Source organism: Ovis aries, chromosome 10, assembly GCF_016772045.2.
Source record: "Ovis aries strain OAR_USU_Benz2616 breed Rambouillet chromosome 10, ARS-UI_Ramb_v3.0, whole genome shotgun sequence".
Lineage (NCBI taxonomy): Eukaryota > Metazoa > Chordata > Mammalia > Artiodactyla > Bovidae > Ovis > Ovis aries.
Window position 1 is genome coordinate 39,745,449 of NC_056063.1, and position 15,752 is coordinate 39,761,200.

Genomic DNA, 15,752 nt, shown 5'->3' on the forward strand with positions numbered 1-15,752 from the left:
AAAGCAGGGACAGTACTTTGCCAAATTTGCCTTCTAGTCAAAGCCATGGTTTTTCCAGTAGTCATGTATGGATGTGAGAGCTGAACTATAAAGAAAGCTGAGCACCAAAGAACTGATGCTTTTGAACTGTAGTGTTGGAGAGGATTCTTGCAGTCCCTTGGACTGCAAGGAGATCCAACCAGTCAATCCTAAGGGAAATCAGTCCTGAATATTCATTTGGAAAGACTGATGCTGAAACTGAAACTCCAATACTTCGGACATCTGATGCAAAGAACTGACTCCTTGGAAAAGACCTTGATGCTGGGAAAGATTGAAGGCAGAAGGAGAAGGAGACAACAGAGTATGAGATGTTTGGATGGCATCACCAACTCAATGGGCATGAATTTGAGCATGCTGGGAGCTGGTGATGGACATGATCAACTTCCGCTTGGCATGCTGCAGTTCATGGGGTCTCAAAGAGTCAGACATGACTGTGCAGCTGAACTGAACTGACTATCATGATGTATATACCAGAGCTTGCTGACCATTACTCTGGGTTCCTGGTAAAGTCTACCTTATTTCCAGTGTTGATGAGACAATCTCAACCAAAGGTAAGTAAGACCCAAATTTTAAAAATTACTGTACGTCAACTGGCATATCATGGGGCTTAACTATGTGTCATCTCACCTATATATACTGAGCAGTGACACGAGGAACATGAGTTTGAGTAAACGCCGGGAGTTGATGATAGACAGGGAGGCCTGGTGTGCTGCGATTCATGGGGTCGCAAAGAGTTGGACATGACTGAGCGACTGAACTGGAACTGGAGCTGGAAAGATTTTAACAATCTTTTGTAACCTTTGCCATATCCAGAGACAGTGATCATTTAGAACCTGAACTGAATTTTATGAGTCATGTGTCAGACAAGGGGAAAATGAGAGCATGTTATTGAGGATGGATCAACAAAAACAAGACCGGGAGCTGACTGTGGCTCAGATCATGAACTCCTTATTGCCAAATTCAGACTTAAATTGAAGAAAGTAGGGCAAACCGCTAGACCATTCAGGTATGACCTAAATAAAATCCCTTATGATTATACAGTGGAAGTGAGAAATAGATTTAAGGGTCTAGATCTGATAGATAGAGTGCCTGATGAACTATGGAATGAGGTTCGTGACATTATACAGGAGACAGGGATCAAGACCATCCCCAAGGAAAAGAAATGCAAAAAAGCAAAATGGCTGTCTGGGGAGGCCTTACAAATAGCTGTGAAAAGAAGAGAGGCAAAAAGCAAAGGAGAAAAGCAAAGATATAAGCATCTGAATGCAGAGTTCCAAAGAATAGCTAGAAGAGATAAGAAAGCCTTCTTCAGTGATCAATGCAAAGTAATAGTGGAAAACAACAGAATGGGAAACACTAGAGATCTCTCCAAGAAAATTGGAGATAACAAGGGAACATTTCATGCAAAGATGGGCTCGATAAAGGACAGAAATGGTATGGATCTAACAGAAGCAGAAGATATTAAGGAGAGGTGGCAAGAATACACGGAAGAACTGTACAAAAAGATCTTCACGACCCAGATAATCATGATGATGTGATCACTAATCTAGAGTCAGACATCTTGGAATGTGAAGTCAAGTGGGCCTTAGAAAGCATCACTATAAACAAAGTTAGTTGAGGTGATGGAATTCCAGTTGAGCTGTTTCAAATTCTGAAAGATGATGCTGTGAAAGCGCTGCACTCAATATGGCAGCAAATTTGGAAAACTCAGCAGTGTCCACAGGACAGTTTTCATTCCAATTCCAAAGACAGGCAATGCCAAAGAATGCTCAAACTACTGCACAATTGCACTCATCTCACATGCTAGTAAAGTAATGCTCAAAATTCTCCAAGCCAGACTTCAGCAATACATGAACCGTGAACTCCCTGATGTGCAAGCTGATTTTAAAAAAGGCAGAGGAACCAGAGATCAAATTGCCAACATCCGCTGGATCATGGAAAAAGCAAGAGAGTTCCAGAAAAACATCTATTTCTGTTTTATTGACTATGCCAAATCCTTTGACTGTGGATCCCAATAAACTGTGGAAAATCCTGAAAGAGATGGGATTACCAGACCGCCTAACCTGCCTGTTGAGAAATCTGTATGCAGGTCAGGAAGCAACAGTTAGAACTGGACGTGGAACGACAGACTGGTTCCAAATAGGAAAAGGAGTACATCAAGGCTGTATATTGTCACCCTGCTTATTTGACTTCTATGCAGAGCACATCATGAAAAATGCTGGACTGGAAGAAACACAAGCTGAAATCAAGATTGCCAGGAGAAATATCAATAACCTCAGATATGTAGATGACACCACCCTTATGGCAGAATGTGAAGAGGAGCTAAAAAGCCTCTTGATGAAAGTGAAAGAGGAGAGTGAAAAAGTTGGCTTAAAGCTTAATATTCAGAAAACGAAGATCATGGCATCTGGTCCCATCACTTCATGGGAAATAGATGGGGAAACAGTAGAGACAGTGTCAGACTTTATTTTGGGGGGCTCCAAAATCACAGCAGATGGTGATTGCAGCCATGAAATTAAAAGACTCTTCCTCCTTGGAAGAAAAGTTATGACCAAACTGGATAGTATATTCAAAAGCAGAGACATTACTTTGCCGACTAAGGTCCGTCTAGTCAAGGCTATGGTTTTTCCTGTGGTCATGCATGGATGTGAGAGTTAGACTGTGAAGAAGGCTGAGCGCCGAAGAATTGATGTATTTGAACTGTGGTGTTGGAGAAGACTCCTGAGAGTCCCTTGGACTGCAAGGAGATCCAACCAATCCATTCTGAAGGAGATCAGCCCTGGGATTTCTTTGAAAGGAATGATGCTAAAGCTGAAACTCCAGTACTTTGGACACCTCATCCAAAGAGTTGACTCACTGGAAAAGACTGATGCTGGGAGAGATTGGGGGCAGGAGGAGAAGGGGACGACCCAGGATGAGATGGCTGGATGGCATCACGGACTCGATGGACGTGAGTCTGGGTGAACTCCTGGAGATGGTAATGGACAGGGAGGCCTGGCGTGCTGAGGTTCATGGGGTCGCAAAGAGTCGGACACGACTGAGCGACTGAACTGAACTGAACTGATATTTTGTTTTATAGGAATTCATGGTCTTCTTGGGCTTCACTTGTGGCTCAGATGGTAAAGAATGCAACTTCAATGTGAGAAACCTGGGTTCCATCACTGGGTTGGGAATATCCCTTGAAGAAGGGAATGGCTACACACTCCAATATTCTGGCCTGGAGAATTCCATGGACAGAGGAACCTGGCAGTCCGTGGCATTTTAAAAGTCAGACACAACTGAGAGACTTCACTCATTAAATCTCACTCAAGACATTTCTATCATTAAATTGATAATCTGAGGCAGGAGTAAGTCTAAGGGGAAAAAAAAAAAAAAGAACCTTTTGGCTATGGCAACCTAGGAAATAATATTCTTCTTTTGAAATGCTAGTCTTTCCTAAGAGAAGTGGTGATGGGGAACTCAGTCATGTGAATGTTTTGGGGAACCAGCATAGAGGACATTATTTTAATGTTTTCCAAAGGGTAGGGAAAGATTACTTTAAATTTACAAACATTTTAAAATATTATTAAAAGTGAAGGAGAAAAATATATTTTTCCATCAAATTTCATATAGTTTATATGGTGATATTCATGATTTGCACAAACTATGATTTAAAATGTTAAACATTGAAGAAATAAGCCTGCACAAAAATATTTCTAATGGTCCATTGGGTGTCAGACTTTGGAGAAAATAAAAAGATAGAATGTGATCCACAAAAATTTAGACATATATTTTACTTGTGTTAATGATAAATAGTTCTTTTTTGCTTATCTTGTTTTCACTCCCGATAATCTTAGAGATAAATAAATATATGCCCCATTCCTGGAAAATATGTAGAATTGGTGAAATTAATTTTTATAAACACAGACACACACAATCCCTTTGTCTCATTTTTTTGTTATTTTTCGTAATTCTATTTTTCTGTGGTGTATGAATTTTGGAGAAAAAACAAGTTCAAAACTTGTTTCTGGTAGAAATGAGAAGTGCTTTTAAAATGATAACTACAACCACTTTAGCCTTGTCAGTATATCTGATGGCCATAAATGAGCACATTTTTGGTGGAGTGGACAGTGCTGGGGTCAACCACATACAGAGAATGCAGCAGAGCACAAGTGAGGTTTGCTGGGAATTGCAAGTTATGAGGTGTCAAAGAGGAAATAATACCTATAAAAGCAGTGACTACATACCACAGTGAATGGAGTGTAAAGACTTCAAGGGGTACAGAAGGGAAAATGATTTCCATGAAAAAAAGAAAAAGCTTTGATAAAGTGAAAATTATTTGCTTCACAATGATTTTCTTCCAAATTCCTAGAAACATAATAATTTTGTACTTGAAACATATTGTTAAAAATGTAAGTGTTCACCTGGGGGAAATAGACAAATTCCAATACATAGATAGAAGGGAATAGAAGAGTAAAAAGTGTAGAAAGTGGAGTGATTCAAGTTTCCACAAAATGTATTTATTCCACTTTGTTACAATTTCCTAATCACATAACTTAAATGGGTCCTAGTTAATATTCACTGTTGGACTTTGTTATCAATGTGAAAATGGACTGTTGACCAGGAAGATCTGCTCCTTAATACGTACAGAAGCTGTAGAAATGAAAGAGACTGAGAGATGAGGTGGTAGTTCATTCTTCTATTTATTTGTCAAATATATGTGGAGCTACTGCTTACTTCCAGACACCATCCTAAGAGCAGTGGATACATCAGCAAACAAAAGAGTCAAAAAAATTTGCCTTTATGGGGCTTATCTTCTAGAGGGGTTGACAGACACTCAATGATAAGCATTGGTAAATAAGTAAATTACAGCTATGTTAGAAGGTGGTCAGTGCCATAGGGGAAAAGATAGAGCAGGTTGTAAATGGGATTAGGAGTGCTAAGGCAGTCATTTCAATTTTAGAATGAGATGGTCAAATATGCTAATCAACAAAAGAGACTTTAAGTGTGAAATCATAAAAGGGTTTTTTATGACCATACTGAGTGAAACTTTCTAGTAGTAATAGAAATAAATCTGGAAAATTCACAAATATGTGAAAAATTAAATGAGACACTCTCAAATAACTAATATGTCAAAGAAGAAATCACCAGGGAAACTAGGCAGCAGTTAGGGATGAGTGAAAATGAAAATTCAACATACCAAAACTGATATAATGAAGGGACAATTGTACTCAAGGGGAAATTTATAGCTGTAAACACTTATACTAAAGAAAAAAAAAAAAAAAAAAGGAAGATCTGAAGACTGGCTAGTGAGGTAGGAGAAAATCAAAGGGTTGTGATTTCCAGGGAGCTAAGCAACTAAGGTCCATCTAGTCAAGGCTATGGTTTTTCCTGTGGTCATGTATGGATGTGAGAGTTGGACTGTGAAGAAGGCAGAGCACTGAAGAATTGATTCTTTTGAACTGTGGTGTTGGAGAAGACTCCTGAGAGTCCCTTGGACTGCAAGGAGATCCAACCAGTCCATTCTGAAGGAGATCAGCCCATTTCTTTGGAAGGAATGATGCTAAAGCTGAAACTCCAGTACTTTGACCACCTCATGCGAAGAGCTGACTCATTGGAAAAGACTGTGATGCTGGGAGGGATTGAGGGCAGGAGGAGAAGGGGACGACAGAGGATGAGATGGCTGGATGGCATCACTGACTCGAAGGATGTGAGTCTGAGTGAACTCCTGGAGATGGTAATGGACAGGGAGGCCTGGCGTGCTGAGGTTCATGGGGTCGCAAAGAGTCGGACAAGACTGAGCGACTGAACTAACTGAAGAGAACAAATGTTTTCAGGAGGAGGGAATGCTCAACTGTGTGTCTATGATTAAAAATAGTGCTCCAACACCAAAGCCAAATTAACAGCTACGCTGACACTGTAGTATGTCTTGGGGAGTAGGAATTTAATGGCATATGAATGTAATGTTACCTTAAATATTTTCATGATTTTTTCTTTCTGTAGAAAAAAAGCATTCCACATTTAAAATAATATGGACTCCAAGTGCTATGTTACCAGTCAGAAGAAAATAGATGTAATCGTAAGGCTGGACCCCAGGGGCCATGATAGGCCACCCCTCCTCTCCCTCCCACTGGTGGGGGAAGTCCCTAATGGAAGGAGCCTCCCAGACCCCAGGGACCAATGACAGAACACTTCACCAGCTAAAGCCACCCCACCCCAGCCACGTAGAAGGACCTGTCAGCCCGCGATGCCTCGGCCTGACGACCTATCCAAGCCCCCGTACATCTAGCCTGACCATCCCTCACAACAAACGTATAAAAATCACCCCAACATGGTCTGGGTGCAGACTTCCTCGACCTGCCTCATTCGGGTCTGGGAACTTCGCCAGGAGCGCTTCCCCGTTAAAGCCTGTTAGACACTCTTTTCGGTGTCCTGGTCGTCTTTACCTAACATTTGGCGCCCAACATGGGGCCTGAGGCGAGGGCCCATCCCGCAATGAGAGGGATTTGTGGTCCCCTCAAGTCTGACCGGCGCCGGACCAGGTCACCCCGTCACCCCTCCGGGACCATTCAACCGTCTGGCAGGATACAGGGTAAGTTCCGTCGGTCAGGCTCTGGGGGGCGTTGCTCCCATGGCAAATATTCCTAGGGTGTCTCTATCCCTTTAAATTGTGGCCGCATCTGGACCCCTCCTCCACAGGCCAGGCCTGCTATTCCACGGCGCCAGTCAAGGAGACGTCCCTCTTGGCTGAGTGGCCCTCTCCTCTCTGGGTTGACGGCCTGTTCAGGGACGCCTGACTGGACCACTCCCAGCCCGACTAATGATTGGTCCAGGACCTTCGTTTCATATTCACCATGGGGACAGCTGTCTCCAGGGCCGACCAACCCTGATCTACACCACTAAAATGTTTACTAGCCAACCTCAGAACTCTACATATCTCTGGAAAAATTCGCTCCAAACGCTTAACCTTCCTTTGTTCTGAAGCATGGCCCCACTGTTCTTTAGATAACGGCTCACAATGGCTGCCAACCAGAACTTTCGGTTTTAACATCCTCCATGACTTAGATAATTACTGCCAGAAGACGGGAAAATGGTCTGAGGTACCCTATGTACAGGCTTTCTGGCTGTTGCGCTCCCGTCCCACACTATGTACCTGCTGTTCCCCTTCTAAAATTCTCCTAACCACGGCCCTTTCTCCCCCACACCAACTCCCCCTCTATCGCCCTCACCAATTTCCTCCATATCCACTCCTCCATCATCTTCACAGCCCAGCCCTCCTGTGACTATGCCTCTTGTCGCTCCCTTGGCTCCACCTCAATATCCACCCCTTCCTCCATGCCCATCCCTTTCTGACTCACCAGTCAGCTCACACACAAGGTCCCAGACCACTCCCAATCTACTGCCAGCTCCCCTACTTCCTCTCCGCCAGGTGGCCGGCCCAAAGGGTCTCGCCCATGTCCACATGCCTTTTTCACTTCAACATCTTACCCATATTTAACAACAGCTAGGCTCCTTTTCAGCCAACCCCTCTAACCACATTAAAAACTTCACCCAGCTGCCTCGGTCTTACGTCCTCACCTGGCAGGACATATTTGTCATTCTGGGGTCCACCACTACCACAGAGGAGAGAAAGGCCATTTGGGCCATGGCGAAAGTGGTGGCTGACCAAAAACATCTAGCTAATCCAGCAGGCCCTGCCTGGCCACCTGGAGCAGCTGCTATTCCAGACGTAGACCCAGACTGGGACTATCAGGAGGGACAGAGAGGAAGAGCCAACATTCAGTACATGGTAAAATGCCTATTGGAGGGAATGGAAACCACCTCCCTCAAGGTGGTAAACCTACTTAAACTAGATGAAGTAACCCAGGGCCCGATGAAAACCCAGCAACCTTTCTTAACAGACTGACAGAGGCTCTCACCACCTATACCCGGATTGCCCCAGATTCTCCGGCGGGGGTTACCACCCTAGCCAACCGTTTTATATCCCAATCAGCTTCAGACATCAAAAAAAAAAAAAAAAAAAAAACCTCTCCAAGGCTGAGGATGGGCCTCAGACCCCCCTCCGAGACCTGGTAAAAATGGCATTTAAGGTTTATAACGCCCGAGAGGAAGCCGCTGAAGCCAGCCACAAGGCAAGGCTTAAACAAAAAGCCGAACTCCAGGCTAACCTCCTTGAGAGACACACCCAGGCACTGGTAGCAGCCGTGTGGCCAGCCACGGGACAGAAGGTGGGTCCCCAGAAGCCACTGCCAGGAGCCTGCTTCAAATGCCGTCATGAGGGCCACTGGGCCCGCCAATGCCCAAACCCCCGGCTCCTGACAAAGCCATGACCTCGTTACAAACAGCCAGGACATTGGGCGAGTGATTGTCCCTGGGTGACTCAGGCCCCAGCCTTACCGGGCCAAGGTCTGGGCTCCCAAAAGGACATTTCCTCCCCACACCCCACCTTGGAACTTCTCTCCTTTGATGAAGATTGACTGCACCCAGACTCAGGGACCCACATAACCCAAGCCGAGCCCAGGGTAATGCTTCAAGTGGTGGGTAAGTCTATCAATTTCTTGATAGATATGGGGGCTACTTACTCGGGCCTTCCCTCCTTCGGGAGCACCTTGCATCCTTCCCAGGTCTCAGTGGCAGGTATAGATGGCACGTCTTGCAGACTGGGCCACAGCCCAGTCAGCTTGACCCCTTCCTGTTCACACGCTCTTTTCTGATAATCCCTTCATGCCCCACTCCCCTGCTGGGGCGGGACATTTTAGCTAAGCTTAGGGCCACCATTCACCTACCTCTCTCATTTTCCCAATCTTTCACCTTGCCCCTACTTCTCCTCTGCTCCCCTGAGGCTCCAGTTGTTGACCCTAGCACCTAGGACACTAAAATCCCTCTAGTAACAACCCATCACACCCCGGTCCTGATTAAACTATGTGATCCTTCCCACTTCCCAAACCGCCCTCAATTCCCCATCTCTCAGACTCACCTACGCTGTCTTAAACCAATCATAGCCCATCTCTTAGGCCAGGGCCTCCTAGTCCCCATGACCTCACCCTACAATACCCCCATTTCCCGGTACAGAAAGCTGTTGGCAGCTACTGACTGGTCCAGGACCTTCGACTGATAAACGAGGCCATGATCCTTGCCCATCCGATTGTCCCCAATCCCTATACCTTGCTTTCTGACATCCCTAGCAGTACGACTCAGTTTATTGTCATAGACCTCAAAGATGCCTTTTTCACTATTCCCTTACACCCAGACTGCTTTCCTCTTTGCTTTCGCATGGACTGACCCAGAAACCTGACAGTCCCCCCAGCTAACATGGACAGTCCTCCCCCAAGGGTTTAGAGACAGCCCCCATTTTTTTGGCCAGGCTCTTGCCTGAGATCTGGCTACATGCCCTTTAGCCCCTAGTGTCCTCTTACAGTATGTGGATGACCTGCTCTGAAGCCCCTCACAAGTTCTTTCTCAGACACATACCACTATTCTTCTTAACTTCCTTAACTCTAAAGGATACCAAGCTTCTCAACAAAAGGCCCAACTCACCCAGACCTCCGTGACTTACCTAGGTCTAAAGATTACCCTGACAACCAAGGCTCTAACCACCAACAGACTCAGCCTTCTCCAAGACCTCTGACCCCCTTCCACTGAAAAACAAATCTTGTCCTTTTTGGGGTTATCAGGATTCTTCCAGCACTGGGTCCCCAACTATGCTTCCCTGGCTAAATCCTTCTATGCAGCCACAAAAGACACCCCTACTGGACCGCTCTCTTCAGAAACAGAGGTCCAGGAGGCTTTCTACAACCTCTGCTCAGCTTTGCTGTCCTCTTCCCCACTGTTCCTGCCCAATCCCAACCTCCCCTATCACCTATACACTGATGAAAAAGGGTATGAAAGCCTCATACAGTCTGAAGGCCCTGAAATGCTGCCAGTGACATTTATCTCCAAACAGTTAGACCCCACTGCCCAGAGATGGTTCCCCTGCCTACATGCTCTGGCAGCAGCAGCTTCTCTATACACAGATGCAAAAATAGAGAGAGGGTATTCCTCACCACCAAGGGATCACCCATCTCTAATGCCCCCCTAATTGCCAAGCTCCTGGAGGCCATCTCACAGCCCACCCAGGTAGCCATCCTACACTGCAAAGAACATCAGACAACTCGAGACACGGTTTCCCTAGACAACAATAAGGCTGACCAAATGGCAAGACAGATAGCCTTACAACAGGGGCCTCTGCCTATACTATTTCTCAGGACCTCCCTTACACCTAACTACTCAGAGGCCAAAATGGAGGCCCTCCTCTCACAGGAGGGCGCTTCCAAACATCCCTCGGGATAGATCACACTCCAGAACAAACTAGTCCTAGACAGACAATGTCCATTATCACCCAGATTCATGACTCTTTATACATTGGGTCCCACGTACTTTTGACCTTCCTTAGCCCTCTCTTTTCCCCGTTACACCTCCGACCTACGATTCAGGCAGTCCATCATCGCTACCTAATCTTTGCCAAGACCTCTCCTCAAGGAGGACTCAGGCCGCCACAAGAAACTCACCAGCTGAGGGGACACCTGCCGGGGCAGGATTGGCAGATAGACTTTACTCACATGTTTAGACATCAGACCTTCCAGTATATGCTGGCCTCAGTCATCAGGCAAGGTAAAACGGGCTAACAGCATCCTCAAGGCTCATCTGACCAGGTTAATGGCAGAACTTCATCTCTTCTGGGTTCATCTCCTGCCAGCAACCCTGACCCACATACGGGCAACTCCTCATGTCAAGACGGGTTCGACACCTTTTGAACTGCTGTACGGTAGGCCATATCTGCTGACTAACCTTCTGGATCCCCCAACCCCCCTTCTGAAGACTTACTTGTCCTATTTCACTCTCCTGAGGTCCCTACTTAGAAAACACACTGACCATGTCCTCCCTCAACCTGTCAGAGACTACACCCAGGCAATCCCATCCCCGGCTTTGGCACCAGGAGATCAGGTTCTCCTAAAAACGCTGATGCCTCGACCCCTTCAGCCCCGGTGGATTGGGCCTTTTACGGTGGTCCTCACCACCCCTACAGCAGCCAAACTGTGAGGACACGAGCCACGGTACCACATCACATGGCTCAAATGGGCTCCACTACACGGCCTGCCTTCTCCCAAACCCCTAGAGACTTACACCTCTAAAATCTCGGGACCTACCAAGATCACCATTACTAAGACACCCCTGCCTCCCGCCGGTGAGTGACACGCCCCATCCAATGCTTGTCTGGCCTCATCCGCTGTGGCTGTTGCCAATCACAACTCTGGCTCTACTCTTCACCATTAGACTGGCTGTCATGGCCCCCCAGGACTGGCCGCTCACACTTTGACTTTTACTGGCCCTTGCTTACCTTATTATCTGTTCACTACTTCTGGGGTGCTATTCCTTTGGGACAACCTGACCTGGCCATATGTCTCTCACTCTAGCCTGCCTTAAAGACTTTATCTTGACCCTACTACAGGACCTTTGGCTGGCTACCCTGATTATTGACTATGACTCTTTCATTCAGGCAATTTCTGATCTGCACTTACAGGAGACCTTCCTCCTTTTTACAAAATCTCAAATTGACTTCTTCTCTTTTATCACTCTCCTCCTAATATCATGGGCTTCCCTCGTGGCTCAGAGGTTAAAGCGTCTGCCTCCAGTGCAGGAGACCCAGGTTCGATCCCTGGGTCAGGAAGATCCCCTGGAGAAGGAAATGGCAACCCACTCCAGTATTCTTGCCTGGAGAATCCCATGACTGAGGAGCCTGGTGGCCTGCAGTCCATGGGGTCACAAAGAGTTGGACACGACTGAGTGACTTTACTTTCCTAATATCATAGCTAAACATGCTCTTGCCACAATTCCTCCTGGCCATGATAATACAGGTGGGACAACCTACACCCTGCCCCCGGGGCTGCACCGAACCAGACTGCTGGGGAACTGGGTTCACAGCCTACACTTATGTCCACTGAGACTGTTATGTCTCACCCATCTAGCCGTGCTCCCATGGGGGTAAATGGTATTGAACAGCCAAGAGCCTTGGGACTGCCAAATCAAGCTCAGTCTCTAACTGCTATAAAGCTAGGGGCAAAGATCTCTGTTTTACCATGCAAACTCACTACGGAATGACAGACGGGAAGGGGGCCCAAGATCAGAGGTGAGAACAAGTCCAACATAAGGTCCAACAAGACCTCATAAAGTTGGCAACTGAAGCCTCTGATCCACACCATAAGCGCAACAAACTCCTAGACCAGGTTCATCAGGTGCTCAAAACCCCTAGATTTTTCACCCCAAATTTTCACCAGCCTCAATGACACCTATCAGACCCTGACTGAAACCTCACCAAACCTCGCATGTTGGCTCTGTCTTCCTTTGAGACCTCGACCGTTCCTTGCCCAACCAATCCCCAGGAAATGGATAGAGGCCCAAAATCTCACTCGAAATGTCACAGAAGTAACCTTGTCAATGGGGCCCTTGACCACTGAGATACTGTACCTCCCAGCCAATGCCTTCTGTGTTCTTGCCAACGACACCTCATTAACCACAGTGGCCTGTGACGGCTCGAGACGAGACCCCCTATCCCCAAACCCTCCAGCAATGGAAGACCAGCCAACCTACCACCGCTGGAGGGCATTAGCTGCAGCTCCCCTGCTCCTCAGAGGAAATTTATTCACGGCCTTAGGACTGGGGGCGGGAGGATTGGGATCAGCCACGCAGTTCTACCATAAGCTGTCCGCAGACCTCAGTCGAGACCTGGACAAGGTGGCAGATTCCCTAATGGCATTACAAACCCAGATAACCTCTCTGGCAGCAGTGGCTCTCCAAAATCAAAGGGCCCTAAACCTGCTAATGGCTGAAAAAGGGGGAACCTGTCAGTTCCTAAGGGAAGACTGTTATTTTTTTCATTAATGCCTCGGGGATAGTTCAGAACAAGGTCTGAGAGCTGAGAGAGAGCATCACACTTGGACAGGCCGAGTCAAACAGTTTCAATTTCTCCGGATGGTGAAAGACGTCTTGGGCAACATGGCTTCTCCCACTTCTCGGACCCCTCGCAGACTTGTTCCTCATTCTGTCAATAAGACCTTGTGTTTTTCAGATCATCCTCTGGAGGGTCAGGGAGCTGACCCAGACGGCTACTGGACAGATGTTGGTGGTAGCCACATACTCCAAGCTCCCGTCCAGAGACCCTGAGGCCCCCTAAAGGTCACCGGAATCTGGCCACGACCCTCAGCCCCAGTGACGCCCCAGTTCAGCAGAAAGTAGCCAGAAGTGATAACGGCACCCCTTATCCTAGCAAAAGGGTCAGAATGTAAGGCTGGACCCCAGGGGCCATGATAGGCCACCCCTCCTCTCCCTCCCACTGGTGGGGGAAGTCTCTAATGAAAGAAGCCTCCCAGATCCTGGGGACCAATGACAGCATACTTCGCAAGCTAATGCCGCCCCACCCCAGCCACGTAGAAGGACCTGGCAGCCCACGATGCCTCGGCCTGCTGACCTATCCGAACCCCCATCCATCTAGCCTGACCGTCCATCTAGCCTGACCATCCCTTGCAACAAACGTATAAAAGCCACCCCCAACATGGTCCGGGGGCAGACTTCCTCGACCTGCCTTGTTCGGTCCGGGAACTTTGCCAGGAGCGCTTCCCCGTTAAAGCCTGTTAGGCACTCTTTTCGGTGCCCTGGTCATCTTTACCTAACAGCAATGTCATTAAATATGAAAGCAAAATTTTACTTAGAGTCACTTATAATTTTACTTAGAAGCACCTAACACTGCCAGAAGTCTTGACTGTGTTAAAGTTACAAGGTAAGTAATATTTTTATTGAATGTCATTATTCAGGATTATGTCAATGATCCCAAACTAATTATGAATTTGGAAGTGAAAAGAAAGTTCTCAATAGAAGAACCAATAAGATAATATACAGCATAGTGACCATAGCTAGTGATAATATAATGATAATGACATTACATATTTAAAAATTGATGAGAGTAAATTTTAAACGTTCTCTTCAGAAGGAAGAAAATGTAACTATAGGTGGTGATGGTTGTAACTATTTTTATGGTGGTGATCAATTTTCAGAATATACCAGTGTTGAATCATTGCATCATATACCTGAAATAATTAATACATGCTATCTCTCAATTATATTTCAGCAAAATAAAATATAATTTAAAAAGTATTTCTTTAAAAAGAACTATAAAGATCCAGAAAATACATGATTAAATATAAATAGTACTGTAATATTATTTGAAAATCACAGTCATTGAGAATATTTGCAAATATGTGGACTTTATAAAGCCTGGCATTGAATGAGGCCAATAATAACTGTGTTGAATGTATTCCAATAAGAATACAACCATAGGACTTAAAAAAGAAAATTTGAGGATAAAAGATTAAAGACAACTTAAAAAGAACACTTCAGTATAAAGCTTCAAGAACAATGTGATAGGTTAAGATAACAAAAATGTTGACAGAACTCATTTCATTGCATGGTGTACTATTTAAGAATTCTAAGAAATAAGATTCATTTTTGAAATAGAAAATATAGACTTAATTTAATATTTTAAAATAGATAATGGTGGCATCATGGTAATGGACAATTGATATGTTTGAAATACTCATTAATATAAAATGAAAACTGAGTGAACTAAATGTGAATGAAATAGTATTATGAAAGTCATGCTTTAAATAGTGTATGTTACATAAATGTATTTTATTACTATGAGATTAATTCTATTTTTTTTTCAACAGTGAAAAGCCTGGTTGATATTTATTAAATTTTAACTGGTAGCTACAGGAACATAATATATAGAGAACTTCTTATGTGATCAGTTCAGTTCAGTTCAGTTGCTCAGTCATGTCTGACTCTGTGACACCAAGGACTGCAGCATGCCTAGCTTCCCTGTCTATTTAGAATTCCCAGATCTTACTCAAACTCATGTGCATTGAGTCAGTGATGCCATCCAAACATCTCATCCTCTGTTGTCCCCTTCTCCTATTGCATTCAATATTTCCAAACATCAAGGTCTTTTTTAATGAGTTAGTTTTGTGCATCAGGTGGCCAAAGTATTGGAGTTTTAGGTTCAGCAAAAGTCTTTCCAATGAACATTTAGGACTGATTTCCTTTAGGATGGACTGGTTGGATCTCTTGCTGTCCAAGGTACGCTCAAGGTCTTTTCCAACACCACAATTCAAAAGCATCAATTCTTCTGCACTCAACTTTCTTTTTAGTCCAACTCTCACATCCATACTTGACGACTGGAAAAACCATAGCCTTGAGTAGATGGACCTTTGTTGGCAAAGTAATGTCTCTGCTTTTTAATATGCTTTCTAGGTTGGTCATAACTTTTCTTCCAAGGGGCAAGCGTCTTTTAATTTCACGGCTGAAGTCATCACCTGCAGTGATTTTGGAGCCCAAGAAAATAAAGCCTGTCACTGTTTCCATTGTTTCCCCATCTATTTGCGATGAAAATATGGGACCAGATGCCATGATGTTAGTTTTCTGAATGTTGAGTTTTAAGCCAATATTTTCACTCTCCTCTTTCATTTTCATCAAGAGGCTTTTTAGTATTCTTCTCTTTCTGCCATAAGGGTGCTGTCATCTGCATATCTGAGGTTATTGATATTTCTCCCAGCAATCTTAATTCCAGCTTGTACTTCATCCAGTCCGACATTTCTATGATGTACTCTGCATATAAGTTAAAGATGGAGGGTGACAGTATACAG